Source organism: Ornithodoros turicata, chromosome 3, assembly GCF_037126465.1.
Source record: "Ornithodoros turicata isolate Travis chromosome 3, ASM3712646v1, whole genome shotgun sequence".
Classification (NCBI taxonomy): Eukaryota; Metazoa; Arthropoda; class Arachnida; order Ixodida; family Argasidae; genus Ornithodoros; species Ornithodoros turicata.
Window position 1 is genome coordinate 33,972,997 of NC_088203.1, and position 15,884 is coordinate 33,988,880.

General features: G+C 45.6%; 2 long non-coding RNA genes across 2 annotated transcripts in view; one reads left to right on the plus strand and one right to left on the minus strand.

Annotated features, from left to right (window-relative positions):
* The window catches only part of LOC135390184 (uncharacterized), a 55,931-nt gene extending 41,573 nt beyond the window's left edge, over window positions 1–14,358 (minus strand). Inside the window, exon 1 of the long non-coding RNA XR_010421755.1 lies at window positions 14,259–14,358. This is a non-coding gene — a long non-coding RNA (uncharacterized LOC135390184). The remainder of the gene's footprint in view (window positions 1–14,258) is intronic.
* On the plus strand, window positions 913–14,766 carry LOC135390185 (uncharacterized). The gene is made up of 3 exons (XR_010421756.1): window positions 913–972; window positions 13,270–13,389; window positions 13,723–14,766. It is a non-coding gene; the product is annotated as an uncharacterized LOC135390185 (long non-coding RNA).
* Window positions 14,767–15,884: the final 1,118 nt, after the last annotated feature.

Sequence of the window (15,884 nt, forward strand, 5' to 3'; positions counted from 1 at the left end):
AATCAGGGCAGACAAAGGTATCATTCGAGATGATATTTGATTAGGAGAGTGCTATGCGGTGAAGTTCATTTTTAAGAGTGTAGGATACCTGACTGAATGCCTGAGTACTATAGTTCCCTCTGTGTAGGGTCGAGTTACCCTTTGCAGTCGCGGATGCCGCAAAGCTGCCATGTTGACTCCCATGCTCACTATGCATACATACCGATTTCACACACTTTGTAAATCCTCCTCTGCTATGTATTTACTCAACTCCAAAGCGTACTATGTCGCTAAGTGTATAGCTACACTTTTGTGAGTGAATCGCGAGCTGCGCATGGACGTCCGAATGGCGGAAATTCGTAGCATACAGCGCGGTTGTCTTCACCCTATGCAGAGGGGGCTTGTATAGGCACCCTAGCTTGCACTGCGCCGCGTCTTCGGCCAGGATCAGTGGGAGACATGTTACCCTGGGGCGAAGCGAGAGGGGAGCTTCGAGACATTCAGTCGCCCTCCCCATTCCTGAAATGTAGTTGACGACAAATTTTCAGTAGCACTTTGTGTAATTATTTCTTGTCTATGCCGCACTGCTGTGTGTGAAACGGAAATCATGAAGCCGCATGCTGTATGTTTTTGCTCAGTCCCATTTCGCACTTTCGTGACTAAAGTGTCATTATCACTTTTATTGTAATCTCATTCAATAGCTTTGTCGATGTCTGCTGCCCGTGTCAAACTTGGCCGTGTGCTTGCACTTCCGGGCTAGTTCGATTGTATCCCACGTTTTATTGCGTCTTATCTCGAACGACGTGCTATCGGGACGCCCCTCAGACGATGGTATCGTGTTTGGTTTTGTGATTTTCCAATCTCTAGCTCTAGACCTACATTGCCCCACTGGCCAGTTACGAAGCTGCGGTTTGACTACGTGTCCACCAGGTGGCCAAACTTGTCGCCTCCGAAGTGAGAACGACAGCGAAGTCCTCCTCCAAAGTGTAAAGGGTAAGTTTCCATGGGACCCCTTCCGAGATGCTTTGTATTTCCTCCGCCCCCCCCCCCCCCCCCCACTGTGTTAATGCACTGCGATCTCAATAGAGAAGGTAACGGGACAGCTTTGATCAAAGGAATATAAACAATGCAATGCTTCGAGCCCTTCAGTTCGCCGATGTTTCGCGCCAGAGATGACACGTGACACGAGGGATGGAATTATCGGGGAAGCATTGGAAAAGCGGCCGAGCCGCGCATGATCGCTAGCCAAAACGATACACTGGCATATTATTGGAGCTACAATCAGAGCCAGTTCTCTGGAGCCAAAAAGTCTTGCACAACGGTTGGAGCTTTTGTACTTTCGTACCCCAAAGATGATTTTCGTCTGACAGCGGTTAGAAATCATTATTAAACAGCTCGATGCACGGAAAACTCTGAAGCCACGCTCACTCGAGCGTATACGGCGCCGTTATGTGCTAACTGCACACTCCGTGCCTCGCTCACCGACAACGCACGTCGTTTTTAGCGGGTGTACCTGAAAATGAGGTGATCGAAATACCCGTTGCAAAATAAACTGCTGTAAATAAATCTTACCCGACTATAAAATGCACAGTCGTGCGCTGGAAACTGCCAACAACGAACTTTGTTTTAATTACCTGAGTATCAAATAATACCTGACCTGTGTGTGAAATAAATATTTTCGAGATCGGGCATTTCGCATCCGGGAATATCGATGTTCTCCCGTTTTCAGCGCTCCCCTGACGCCACTGAGGGGTGAAAGATGGGCGTCAGCGTATGTCGGGCGATAGACGCAGACGCTGTGGCCTTTAGTGGGAGCGAGTGGACCTCGCGACATAGATTTTGGCCTTGTGCACAAGTGAAAGCAGGCATGAAAGCTGGGCTGTGTAAAGTATCGAAAGCGTCGACTACCCCGCATGCAAGCGCACTTATGAGAAACCTCCGGGCCTGCTGCCATGGATTTTTTTGTGGCGTACGCCTTTTTTGTGACACTTATGCTGTTCATAATTGTCACAGAAAAGCCTCCCGTTTTCAACAAATCAGGGCAGAAAACGGTATCATTAAAGACGATGGTTGGCTAGGTGCGTGCTATGCGGTGAAGTTCGTTTTTAAGAGTGTAGCATAACCACACATAACTTGATTAGCGGCATATCCGAAAAGCACAAGCTACGGCAATGCACTGCACTATGGAACGCCGATAACGTACCCAGTGACTCGTAAATGTTGTACGTAATACATTTAACGTGATAAACCTGCATTACTTCCTTCGGTCACAAAAAGTAACCAACCTTGTCTTACCGTTGACTGAGGGACATCCGAAAGAGTGCAGACTTCAGCATGGTTCACACTACTGCATTCTGCTGCGTGCGGATGCGTACAGGGCTGGTTACCGTGGCAACAGATACGTGCGCAACCTCCCGCAGCAGAACGCAAGGAGTTCGCCCGAGCTTAACTTTTTCCGACGCACGCAGCAGCCCGCAAACGGAGAACGAATCGAGATGTCGCCTTCCGAGCGTGCGCAATAGGTTTCTCTCTGCGAGACTGTTTTCAACATGGCGGACACCAGGGTGCAAATCCCGCTCGGCGCTCATTGGCTTACAGTTTGGTGACGCACGCATTCGGACGCAGGTATGTGAACAGCGGAACGGATTGCTTACAACGCACGCATACGCACGCAGCAGAACGCACTAGTGTGAACCATGCTTTCCTCTCTGACGATTTCTGCTTCCTTTGGAGGTGCAGGGATTCCCTGTCATGTTCGTCTTCCCGCTGTTGTGATGATCAGGTGGATGTGCCATTCCGTTCTCACATTAGCTGTTCACCACAATCCAAATCTGAAGGATTCAAAACCCTCTAAACTACCCGCTAACGTCTGCGAGCACAACGGTTGTAGTCCGAGAGAACACACGTGGCCGGACAAACATGATGTCTCCTCCATCTGTTTTTCTTTCTCCTCCGTTCGACCGACCTTTCGGATACTCGCACCTCAATCATATGACTCTTGCCCAATCACCACGAAGGAAACTGACGCCAGTTCTCGGAGACCAATGATCATCCAAATATTTACACATATAATGCGCAGCCAATCAGAGATCTTCAGATCAGCTGCGCCGGTGGCGACAGTATTTTGGAGGCGGTGCGTTTCGCTTTAGACCCGGCGGCTATCCCCTGCCCTTTATCGTCTAAGTGATGCGCTAAGTATCCGGCTTCTTGAAGTTTCTTTGAAAAGTTTGTTTGAGCGAGATAGTTCCTACTATCGCGTGATGTTCTGATGTCATGAAATTCTCTCAAAATTCAAGAATATTCTCACACCGTGGAAATGAATAACAGAACTGCGCAGGAGAAACATCACGTGAGTCACGTGCGGAAAAATGCACCACGTCCAGCAAGCCTGCGTACGTCGCGAACTGTGCGTGCTGGTTGAGGACTGTACCTCATGTGTACCGCTTGGCCCAGGTGTGGGTCCTCTTTCATGCGGTACATATCGGGTGCCGGATTTAGAGTGATGGTAGCGGTATACAGATGTCCTTACACGGTCTCATTGTTATTGTCATTTAAATTATGTTCATCACCCTATGTGGCGGGAAGTGCGATGTTCGTGTCGGGTCTCCGACGCAGGGTTGCCCGTGATATTAAATCTGAATTTTCTAAAACAAATACGGGGTGGATTTGAATGAAATTTGTGGTGTTCGCATACTGAACCCCCAGGGGCCAAATGAGCCCAGCTGTATAAAATCGTATGCCTGCTACTTTACAGTACCTTTAAAGTACAACAGGTGTGAAATTTTAAGATTGCAAGGAAAGAACCGAACGGAGTGTAAGCTTATTAAGAATTATGGTGCACCACTATTTTATAAATGCGTTGTACCTATGGTCATATTTTTGCGATCCCACTGGGCTGTCCGCCCGACACGATCGGCCGCTGAGCGCTCCCGCTGTCGCAGATCATTTCCGAAGCAGCTTAGGAGCACGTGATGTCTCATACTACTTGAGCTTCACTGGGCGGCTGCCAGTTTAACGGTGTTAAAGCTCAGCCACGCCGATTTTCGAGTGTTACAGAATGAAATGGTACTCACACGATGTGTTCATAAGGGAACACTGATTATGTGTGCAAAATAGTTATCCCAAACTCCTCACGGTTTTTCGAAAAAGTGAATTTTTAGTTTCACTGACATTCCGCCTTGTGGCCCGCATACGCTGTGTCGACGACACGTTCGTGGTCTGCCGTGCTTCAGCTTGGCATGACATTTGGCTTGGTTTCTTCCGTCATGCCGAGCCGTCTGGTGCGCAGATTGACATTGGGGAGGTGATAAACAGTTCACCATTAGTATGGTGAGCTAGAATGAATGGTGTGCTGAACGGCAACTGAAACCGGGTCGTGACGACGGGCCTGCCGACAGGTGGCTACCAAGGGCTCGGCCCGCTGCCGCTTCTTGCGCCCTCAAGGCCACGTGACCGCATGCGCAAACAGCACCTGGGAGCGGCAGGGAGTTCCCGGGATGGCCGAAATTGAAGCAATCTGGCAGATACAGGGGGAGGGAGAAAAAAATGTGGGCGTGCTGACACGTCACGCTTCGGAGATATGATTACGACGGACGGAGAAGTTCGCGTTTTCGAATGTTGCGGTAAAGGCAGTGTTTCAATGCCTTTCGATTCCTTCTTGGGATAATCGGGAGATAATTCTCTTCGGGGGATAAGGAATATCTCTGGTTCTGCTACATCGCTTCTGCGCGAAATCCCCTAATTAAAGAGGTTAATAAATGAATTTTAGGTAATTAGTGACCTTGTAGTTACATACTTTATTCAAGAGGGTGTCCGCCTAGCCATATATAACTCAAAGAAAAAAAATAAATAAATAAAAGGGAGGAATGGAGTGGACTTTCACTGCTGCAAGCATGTATATTAATATACTAAAAAAAGTATTCAAGTCAAGATAATAAATACTGCCTTTTAAAAGTATTTGTAAGATACCAAGTTACTCCCAAAAGCACTTAAGGTAAAGTAACTTGAGTAGAGTATTTTCGTTATGTACAATTCTGTGTGAAGCTCTCACATGTTTTGTGAGGTAGCACAAAGGCATTCCATTCCAGTCTCCTTGCGTACATCACACAGATACGTTATGTATAAATTAATGCACATGGAAGTGACTTCGATAGTCATGAAGGTATACTTGAGGTAGTTTGCATTCACAGCAAAGTACATACTGGTTTGCTGCTTGTCTGTATATGCCCAGCCCCTGTTTGGTAATAAAATACCTCCGTTTTGAGACATGTTGGCTAAAATTTTGGCTGTAGGATGTGTTACATGCCATTGTTGTACAATCCAAAATGATGCGCTTGTGATATAATGCAATGATACACTGGTGCACAATGTATAAAGTTTTGGGCACGACAGTCTGGACCATCGTGACAAACGCTCTGAAAGTCACACAAATCATTCCATACTCGTGGCCCTGAAGTTTTTCCATTTCCAAAAACAGCGTCATGTACTAATAGATGCAGAGCATTTGGAAAATCAGTCAGATACCTCAGCCAATTCTTGACATCTAATTATGCAAGCTGAAGAGCATCTCCTTATTTACCTCATAACATGTAATCGCGTCGTTTGACAAGCAAAAGTCGGGGTGTACTATGTATTTGTCGCGAACATCGTACTAGAGGTAGTACAAGGTGAGATCCTGTTTAGACAGAAAGTCACATCATGTAGGAACACTGTCTCTTTTATACCTTCGTCGTAGAAGCAATGGTTTTTGCTTACGATTTCAGAACAGGGTTTATACACTATATCACTGCTCTCCCCTTTCCCGGCTTTACCGAAACCCCCTTTCCCGACTTTGTAAATTTGGTACCCGTACCAAAGGGGAAAGCATAAACAGTTCCAGCAGAATAAACTCGTCCTATACTGGATGAGGTGAGCATCTCTCAAAACGGGGGCGCATTCTCAGCGCAACAGTCCTTAGTGTTCGCTCCATGCTTAGCAGTGACCAGTACTTTGCTTTCATGGACGCCGCCACAGAGCAGCCAAGTTCGCAAAGTACATCATGACTGATAAAAAGAGAGAAAGAGAACTTCCATAACTTTAGTGCTCAGGAGCAGATGTCTTCCTAACAAATCCGCCCAAATTTGGGAAGATAGTTTCAGCAGAACCGGCAACTCCAAAGGGGGTCAAGTCCGGGCCACTCCCTGAACGCTGGTAAATCTGCGGCGTCCCTCCTGGTGCTGGGGTTCACTATGTGTTATGCCCTTTATGCTGACATGGCATACCGAGACTGGGAGGTGACCTGCACTCTTAAAAATGAACTTCACCACATAGCACGCTCCTAGCCAACCATCACCCCGAATGACAATGTTCTCGCCCTAGATAGGCTCCTCCTCCCGTTTTCAACAAATCTAGGGCGAGAACATTGTCATTCGGGGTGATGGTTGGCTAGGAGCGTGCTATGTGGTGAAGTTCATTTTTAAGAGTGTGGGTTCCAATCTGAGAGGAAGCTGTGCTGTCTGAGGCTGGGCTTTCCTCGTACACTTTAAGACAAATGTCAGCTCAGTTGCCTGTGAAGTCTGTCCAGAAGCCCCCCCCCCCCCCCCCCCCCCCACCTCGAGCAGCATGTGCCGCCAGACTGACAGGCAGGTCGCTCGGTTGTGTCCACCACCTTTTATGCTAAGCAGACTGTGTATACCGTGCTATTTTGATACAGCATTCAGGGTTACCCCCCCCCCGTAATTTCACTAATCTTTATCATTTACAGAAAGACTTCATCGCGCTGTTATCAGGTATCATGATACATGCCGAGCGCGGCTGCTATTTTCGTCATCTTCGTTCTTAAAGAAAAGTTTTCTGTGTCCGCTGCAAACGAAGCTGTTGCATAATCTATAGTCTTTTTCTTCAGAAATTCGGCATTGTTATCTGACTACCCGCACTTTCACTTATTCAGTTGGTGAATATTCGGAAAACAAGGACGGTATAATGTTTATTTTATTGCCGATTTTATCTTGTCGTTCTTACTTCCAACTTTAGCGACGTTCTTCCATTGCTTGCTATTGAATACTGGCATTCAATAATACCAGATATATATAAAGAAATTTTATTGGCCTTATATGCTGGTGTGTACAATAAAAAAAGCGCGAGATGTACACATACAAGTACGGGCTAAAACAATGAGTGGGTTCCCCAAACACTCTTCCATCCGTTCTCACATGGAGTCTCATTTCTTGAAAATAGCGAGCAACAAGCAGTAGTTATGGTGTGACTGTGAAAAGCAGGCACATTATCGCCGAAGTTTTTTCCACTTGTACGTACACCAGCTAAGGGGTTCAGAACAGGATGAATAGAAAAGCAACGAAACGTCGGGTTGCTCAAAGTTAAGGGATAACAAGTGAAGATAATGTCGCATGCCTAGATGCAATTTATATCGCATCAACTACATTGCGGTGTAGTGCATATGATCGCGGTATTTGATGAGGCAATCGTCTGTAAAGCACTGCGCGGTCCTACGTTTGCCACCCGGTCAGTGTCCGAAGCGACGAGGGTTTATCTGACCCGTGATTAAACCGTGGAAAACTGTTTATCCGCACACTTGGTGCGCTTCCCTACTTATCCCGGCCACTTACCGGCCTAATAAAACGCGAAAGAATACGCATCACAAGCCCTTAATTCTTGCACTACGCACGGATCCGACTCATGCGCTCTAACCTGTGAATCACTGTGAGAAACGGTTTCTGAAAAATGTGTGAAATGAGAAAATATACAATTTGTTGCTGCTGCTTTCTCTATTGAAACCGTGCTGTCTCGGGTAATACTGCGAGGTCCTGTAACGACTCTTCCCTTGCCTTCGATACACAATCCTTGCATACTTGCGCCTGGACGCGATCCTTATGCGATAGCCGATTTCGAATGAGAGAAAACAAGCACGGTTAGATTGCAAGGAATAGCCATTGCACTTCGTCTAACCAACTGTACGCGTATTTTACAATCAGTGATTTATGGAGGCCCCCTTTCTAAAACCCTCAGTTGTTTGGGGTCAGGTTATGGATACAATTCCGGCTCAGGGGGCTATCTGCTTTTCGGCGGGGTACAAGTTTTACAAGTTGCTTATAGGTTGTGCACGCGCTGCGAGCGAATGCCCAACGCATTGCCAATCCTTCTTGAAGGGTTCCCCGAAGCGCAAATATCCCTCAAGTCTGAGCGAGAATACGGCGATATGCACAGACCGACCACTGTTGCATCGCTTATGATAACTGTTGTAATCAACAAATTATCAATTGCAAGAGAGAGAGATAACCTCAGCAAGCAACGACCTTGCACTGAGCTCGTGATGCTCTTGATAAACCACGCATCGACACTGTTCCGTTTCTCGGCCGGCGCGGTGCGATCCTCTGCATTTCTCGGAAACGTCATGTGATACGAAGCAGGAGAGTACCTCGGATCCCCACAAAAATCCTTCCGCAAGGCGCGCAGCGAGCTTCAGCGCATCCATGTAAACAATCGCACGTGGTCGAGTGCCAAGGCCGCGACAAAGCGCTCCCATGCATTGGATAGGCCGGTAAGCACACCAGTCATTCTAGCTCACCATACCATTAGGGAGCCAGTATATTTCTGGACTTCACTGAACCCACGAGGAACGTGAGTTTTGCTTCCCTCGACTGCAAAGCATTTGCTAGGCCAGTACAGACTTGCTGGTGTGTTTCGTGTGCTGCGTGCCGAGAATGCGTGAGCGTTTTGCTCCCAGCTGCAAGAACACTTCAGCATGCAGTTCCAATGCTTCAAACCACGACTTTCCGAAAGGCGAAAGAAAAAGCTATTGACTGCAACAATCAGTTACAACTCCGACTGGGTGCCACCTTCCAAAGCAGCGATTTGATCTGTTCATTTCGCTCGTACGAATGTTACGGAAGCAATGCGCAACTTGTTTCACACGAAGCCGAAGATGTCTCGTCCAGGATGCTGTGCCAACCTTATCTGCAGCAGGATATTGCAGGGGCAGGATTAGGCAGCAGATAAAGGTAAGACGCGTAATGTTAGACAAATCAGTCATGCGGTGCAAATGCCACCACATAGAAAAGAAAATACGCTATCTGTCAGTTACTGCTTCATCCTTCAGAGATTAGGCCCCAGCGGGTGTACTCTCAGTACAGATCTGGAATTGCCTTATTTGTTAAATGATTTCGCAGGCATTCTTGCACCACCGAGAAGCTTGCACTCGACGTCTCAGCTATTACCGTCTGGGTTTCAAGCTGAAGGCTGTCACCAGTGCCAACCAAACGCCCCTTCAAAGCTCATCTGTTTTTGTTGACGGAACAGTAACACCTGGTACTGAGGCGTTTCATTTTCTCATGAATCAAGTGCACTGCATCACTTGTGCTCGATTTCTTGTGTTCGTATACCCTTGCTGTTGCTCGCTAGCTTAGAGCAACCATGCCTGAGGTGTTTGTGTTCTTACTCCAGCGCTTTCAGAGTACTTTTAACCAGTATCAACGTATCATATGCACGGCAGCACATCTTGTGTATCTTGAGTAAGGTATAAATTAAAATGTTGGCCCAGCTGTTGTATTTTGGTCACAAATAAGGTGTTCTTCCAGAGCCAAGGGCAGTTCAAGCGGTTTCAAGTGTGCAACAGCCCATACATTTTCTCAGTTTTGAGTAAGGTAAATCGAAATCTTCCAGTTTATGTATTTCTGTAATAAATTATGTTTTTCGAGAAGTTTCAGGATTACATTCAAACAGCATCATGTGTGTAACAGTACATTCGTTTTCTCAGCTGAAGTATGGTAAATCTGTCCGCTGTTGTGTTCTGGCATTGCCGTAAAAGCTTGTGTTGCATTCATGTGGTGTCATGTATACAAAAACTTGTTTTATGCCTTTCTGTAGCCGCTGTACTAATATTGTGAGTACAAGAACATTCCTGCAGAACATATCGGAGCATCTTGTGTGCTATTGTTGGTATGATCTGCAGCAGTATATTGATAATGTTAATTATGCAATGACTTCAGCTAACATTTATATTCTTACCTCCAGGTAAACCTGCCACGCAGATGCCATACCCCTTGGTATGCTTAGTTCAAGAATGTACCGAAACAATCAACCTGGAGCATTATCTTTCAATTGGCATTGGCATTACTATCACAACACACCACACACTGCATGTCTAAGGTGCGTGTACAATGCATCAAACCTATTCTCAGGTACAGGTGAGCTGGTATGCAATTACAGCATGAAACAACTCGCACAGAGTTCGTAAAGTCATGCCTTTTCCTCCGCGCCTCGGGTTTTATGTTGTTATCCTCACATGCAGCTCATTTCGCCTGTGCTGTGCAGCATGAACAAAAGCATATATTGTTTTTGGTCACATGACACGGGTATAAATACAGTGAAACCTTCCTGTGTTTGATACCCGCGGTGCAGCCGAAGCGTGTCCTACTTATAGAGGTGCCCGAATTACAGAATATGAGGGAAACAAAAAATGGAAAAGATCACAGCTGTGTTGCCAGAAATTCCCCGTTCTTCAATTTATGGTCCTTAGTGGTACCTCTACTACTCTTCACTGATAATTATTGCTGATTTTTGTAGATTCAATTCCGTTCAGATTCCACTCAATGGCATTAACTCTGGAGCTTTTCGAGCAGCGAGGACTTTTCCCAGAAGCGTCAGCCCGCTTTTCATTCCTTTGGTGCAGTGCGCGTTCAAAAGGTCTAGACAAACCGAAGACAAGTGCTCACACAAAGAATTACAATGTAGACTGACAGCACTTGTTCTTGGACTCGAAAAACTAAAACAACAAAATGCTGAGACCAGTATAGGGGAAAAAAGTCAAGGCCACTGGCTCATTTTCGTCCAACAAACTCCCCAAAGCAATCGCCGAACACTTTAACGTTCCTGGTCACAATTTTGACAACATTAAACTATATATTCTAGAAACCGGGTTTAGATCCACACGTGACAGACGTGATAGGGAGTCTTATCTCTTATACAAGTTCAACGCTCTTCACCCGTCCGGTATCAACAAATCACAAGGCACCCTAGAAACACTTCACAAATAAAATATGATTTTCCCTTCTACCTCCATTATCATCTGTTATGTTCTGCATAGCCACTGCTTTCTACTTTCTTTATTGCATGCCAAAACTTTGTATTACAAATATTATTAAAAAAAAAAAAAACCTTTGCTGGTTCTGGAATTTTCCCCACGTAACCACTAACCTCCTTATCTGTCGCTATGCTTGCCAATTCTTGCCTGTTGTCCCGTTTCGTCCACGTGTTCGTGAACCTTCCATTCTTCTGTAACCGGTCTGTAGCCTAGATCACAACGTTTACATAGTCCCCTCCACACTCTAACAAAGCAGCCATTCACTCCGGCCGTAGAAGCCCGTACGGAACCTTTCTTCCCTCCTGGCTGTTGACCCACAATTCGCATGAACCTTTAAACACGTCACACCTAACCCTTTAAATACCATGCCAATGATGAGGACGGTGCCCAGAAGAAGAACAGTCTCTGTTCGAAATATCGGTGGCTTCTGTCCTGAGGCAACTCCCTTCCAGGCTCATTTTGGGTCTTTTTGGTGCAAAGATGGGCCGAGATTGAGGTAATTTGGCCAGGGTTTTGTCCGACTTAGCAGGGAAAACCCTGTCCTACTTCCGGGATAGGGAGGTGTCCGACATAGAGAATTTCGTCCCCATGTAGTTTCAATGGGAGCCTGACCGTGCAATGAAATCTTCTCCGACATGGGGAGTTGTCCGAGGTAGGGAGGTGTCCGACTTTGGAGGTTTTACTGTACTATACACGAGGAGCAATTGGGCTAGTTGGTGCAAATGTATAATGAAGTAAACACGACGCAAAAGTCAAAGGGACGGAGGAACAGACAGCACGAGCGTCTCCTGCCTGTTCCTCTGTCCCTTTGTCCTTTGCGTCGTGTTTACTTCATTATGTACTATACAGCATTCTACATCATGTAATCTAACAGTTGTTCACGTTTGGATATTTTAACCATGGAATTTGCCCTGCATGCACCATACCATGTCCAAACACGAACAACTGCTGGACAGCAGCATGCACTGTTGCCGTGTAGCACTTATGGCTTGCGTCCTGTGATCGGAAACAGTGGTATCTTTTGATGCTACAACCTGTAAGCTACAGTAACTATTTAGACATACTGTGTCATACCATAAAGCACTATGGGAAATGGCAGTTTGAAAAACTGGAGAAGTCTGTCATTAGAACGGAGGACATGTTCTACGGTGAAATTTTTTACAGTGTGTGCTGTACCACGTAATGCACTGCGGGCCCACCACGGTATGATAACGCTCTGAATACTGATTTGATCAAAAAAGGAACGTGTGCGTTTCTTGTACTAACTTCCCCTTATGCAAATTAGTAGAAAAATTTTTTCAGCCAATGGGGAGGGAGAGGACATCATTCTGGAGTCTCGTTGACCTACAGTGTGTCGTGTGTGAAGGTAATTTTGAAGAGTGTTGGTGGTACAAGACCGTGTTCCCACATTCTTGGCAGTGGTGACTAATAACTATAATAAAGCGGAGAGTACATTTGTTGCTTCATATATTTGTGTCATGGCAAAGTATGTAGAGATACATCTGTCTCAACATGCAGGTGCCAAAACTGCTTTTTGTGCCTAAAATATGACAAATAGTTGTCTGTTCAACACCACAAATCATGTGCCGTCCTCCATGACATGTCTGTGACATTCCAAAGTGACATGTCCCATAGATGTGTGCAATGCTGAAGATGACTGTGTACCTTCTATGGATTCATGTTTCTAGAAAAGTACTGTGTGATTTGCTAACAGCGCCTGGCTATACCTTCACTATTCTACATAAAAATATGTAGAGTTTCCGGAAGGAAACATCATGAAGGTCCATAGCGAGAAACCCTGAGACGAGGGATAGGAAGGGACTATAAAATGTCTCAACATAGTGTATGTATGTCCCTTCTTGTATCTCCTCTTCAGGTCTCGCCATCATGGACACCATCACCAGCTCGCTTACTCTTGAACCATTCTTTCAACGATAAAGGTCACTTTCATGAACTCGATGGCGGGCAACATGCTGTCAATAAAAACAATAGTGAAAGGAGCTCAATATGATCCTTAGGCTGTGCGTGGTCATTGCTTTCTGACAAATGGTGATTTATAATTTCAGAACAGTGCCTGCAGTGGTAGTATTCTTGTGTTCTCACCCTTGACGCCCATTGTGTGTCATCGTTCACCTGAAATCTGCTAAGATGCACATAGCTAAAACAAAGTATATTTGTATGTCTTTGAATACAGGTGACATTGTTTTTTACAGGTTCCTTGGAAAATATAAATAAAAAATTATCTACTCTGCAAGTCTCCTGTCAGCTCTACAGACCAGCTGCGGATTTCACTAGAAGCCACCAGTGAAACCTTGACCAAACTAGTGTTGAAGGTCCATATTGCTCCTAGATAGATACTATAATTATTATTATTATTATTATTAGATCATAGGTCAGGCTTAGGTCCTGGTTGGTAGCAACGCAACTGAACCTTATTAAAAATTGGTGCAGGGGGTGACCAACATAACTAAATACACCAACTGACTCTCACAAATTTTGTGGTGTTATACTTTTGAAACAACATTGATACGCCGCAGTGGTCTTTTCTCCTTTGTTCCTTTTAACCTAGAAGTATTAGGTATTCGGCATCACCAGCCTTAGTTGCTGAGCATGCAATTATTTACGTTGAGCGCTGCAGTTTCATATTTGTTTCTCTTTATCCGCAGCCGGAACCAGACATCGAGACGCCAAGTGAATATGAAGATTTCTGCCTTCCGTTCTGCTTTTTCCATGGAACATCTCTAGAGCGAGAGATTTGTCTTCGACGCGGCGACGCGACCCAAGGCGCAGTCCCCTCCGTTTGCTGCAAATATGCCTCTTCCAATTCACTCCATTCAACAGTTGTTTTTTGATTTTGGATAGTGCATACCTTGAAGAATCATTGCGGCAGTATTTTTGGCGTCGAGCGTAAGTGGATGTCACACCTCAGAGAGGGTAACTGAATATGGCAATGCAATTGCTTATTAACCCTGGTATCTATCCTAAAGCTTCTCCTGGGTATCGTACATATTGTATACGTAAGACTTTGTGTATGACGATTAATGGCAGGTTTAATTGTCACAGCTTATCAGAGACCGCACATCTGTACTAACTATAAACCAGAACAACAACAACTTTATTCTGAAGATGATGAATGGGGAATTTCATCGCCACTTACCAAATGACACCTAACCTATAAAGGAACAGAAATGACGAAACTTACCTAGCAGCATGTGAAACACAATCAAGGTGCCTCTCTTTATCCTGGTACGTAGACTACTCGGTCTAGACGACTTGAGCTCTGCAAAAAGGAGTGAAATCTGGAGAGTGTGGAGGCGCGTTCCGTTTAAATACAGCAAAGCGCGCCACTCAGCCGCCAGTAGTGATTGTTTGTAGAGGTGCGTATCTAGCAAAATGATAAAATCAGTTCAATGTCAGCTGGTGTGTAGCAAATAATTATATGTCAACCAATGCTAAATACGCTCTGTGTAGCAACATGAATCGGTCACCGATGAGACCCGCCTCGGCCCGGTACCGCGGTGGTTCAAGTTAAGCTCCACCCACTGTGGTTCAATTTTGCAATTAAGCTGGGCACCTGTGAAAGCGCTCTAGGCGGCCCGCTGCGTGCAAATTAGACGTTGTTTGAAGTTAAGCTCCACCAACTGTGGTTGGAGATTTCAGTTAATTTAGGCATGTGCCAAACTGCTGTGGGCGACCCGACCACGTGTGCCCCCACAGTGGCAAGCAGCTGTCATTCAAGTCAAGGCCGGCCGGGAGCGAATACGCCTCCCGTTGGTACCCCCCGCTCTCTCCTCCCAAGTAATGGGGAGTCTTCTCACTTACTGTGATTAATAATAGTCAAGACGGGGGGATATGTTCACTTTAACAAAATATAAACGAAAGCTCAAGACGCAGATACGAATGTGTGTACCGTATTCGATGATCATGCTCAGTAGATCTCGTCTGCATACATCAACCGGCATAAGACACACGAAAACCTTACCAACAAAATGCCACTGAACTTCCGTATATTATAACGCATACAAAAGGCAAAAGTAAATGAAGATCGAACTACGTAACCGTGCTGTTCTTCTTCTTGCTGTGCCTTCTGATGCTAACGCTTTAGTAAAAATAAAACAAAAACAATAGGCCATAAGGAGTATACGTATCTTATCATACATGCATCACGTTGGTGTGCCTTTCCCCATGCCAACCATTTCAATAAATATATCACTTCAATTTATGATGTTGTATAGAAATGCTTTAAAATGTCATAACGGCACATTTTTAGATAGACATAGACTTCGTCGCTGCTGCTCACATTCAAATGTTGATCGCCATCATCATCATGTAACCATGGGCGCAGCCATAATTTTTTTCAGCGGGAGGGGGAAGTATGTTGGTGGTGGTGGGATGGTGGGCAGGGTTGAAAAAAAATCCGGTTATTTTTAAGAAGGTCCTCTCCAGTGGTCTTTTTGGATAAAGGAACACCGTGAAGGAACACCATTTTCTTTCTTTATTTTGTTCATTGCGCATCTTCGAAGAAGCGTCTTGCCTTCACTCCTAGCAAGCGGAGGTCATTGTAATAACGTTCTGGAACTTCAGGGTCTCTCCGCTTAATCTCTTCCTACACCGGTGTGGTGGTACCTGAAGCTTTGGAGGTTTAGTGAGTCATTGGGAAGTTCCACGCCATGCTCTTCCGCAATCGAGTCAACGTCTTCCCGGGCGATAAATACAGTAGACGTACAGATCTCCTAGTCCTACGCGTTTTTGTTTTTCTTGTTCTTTCGACGCCAAGGTATAAACGGCAGTGTTGAACCTGTCAAGAAGAGAGGGTATAGCTGCAGAA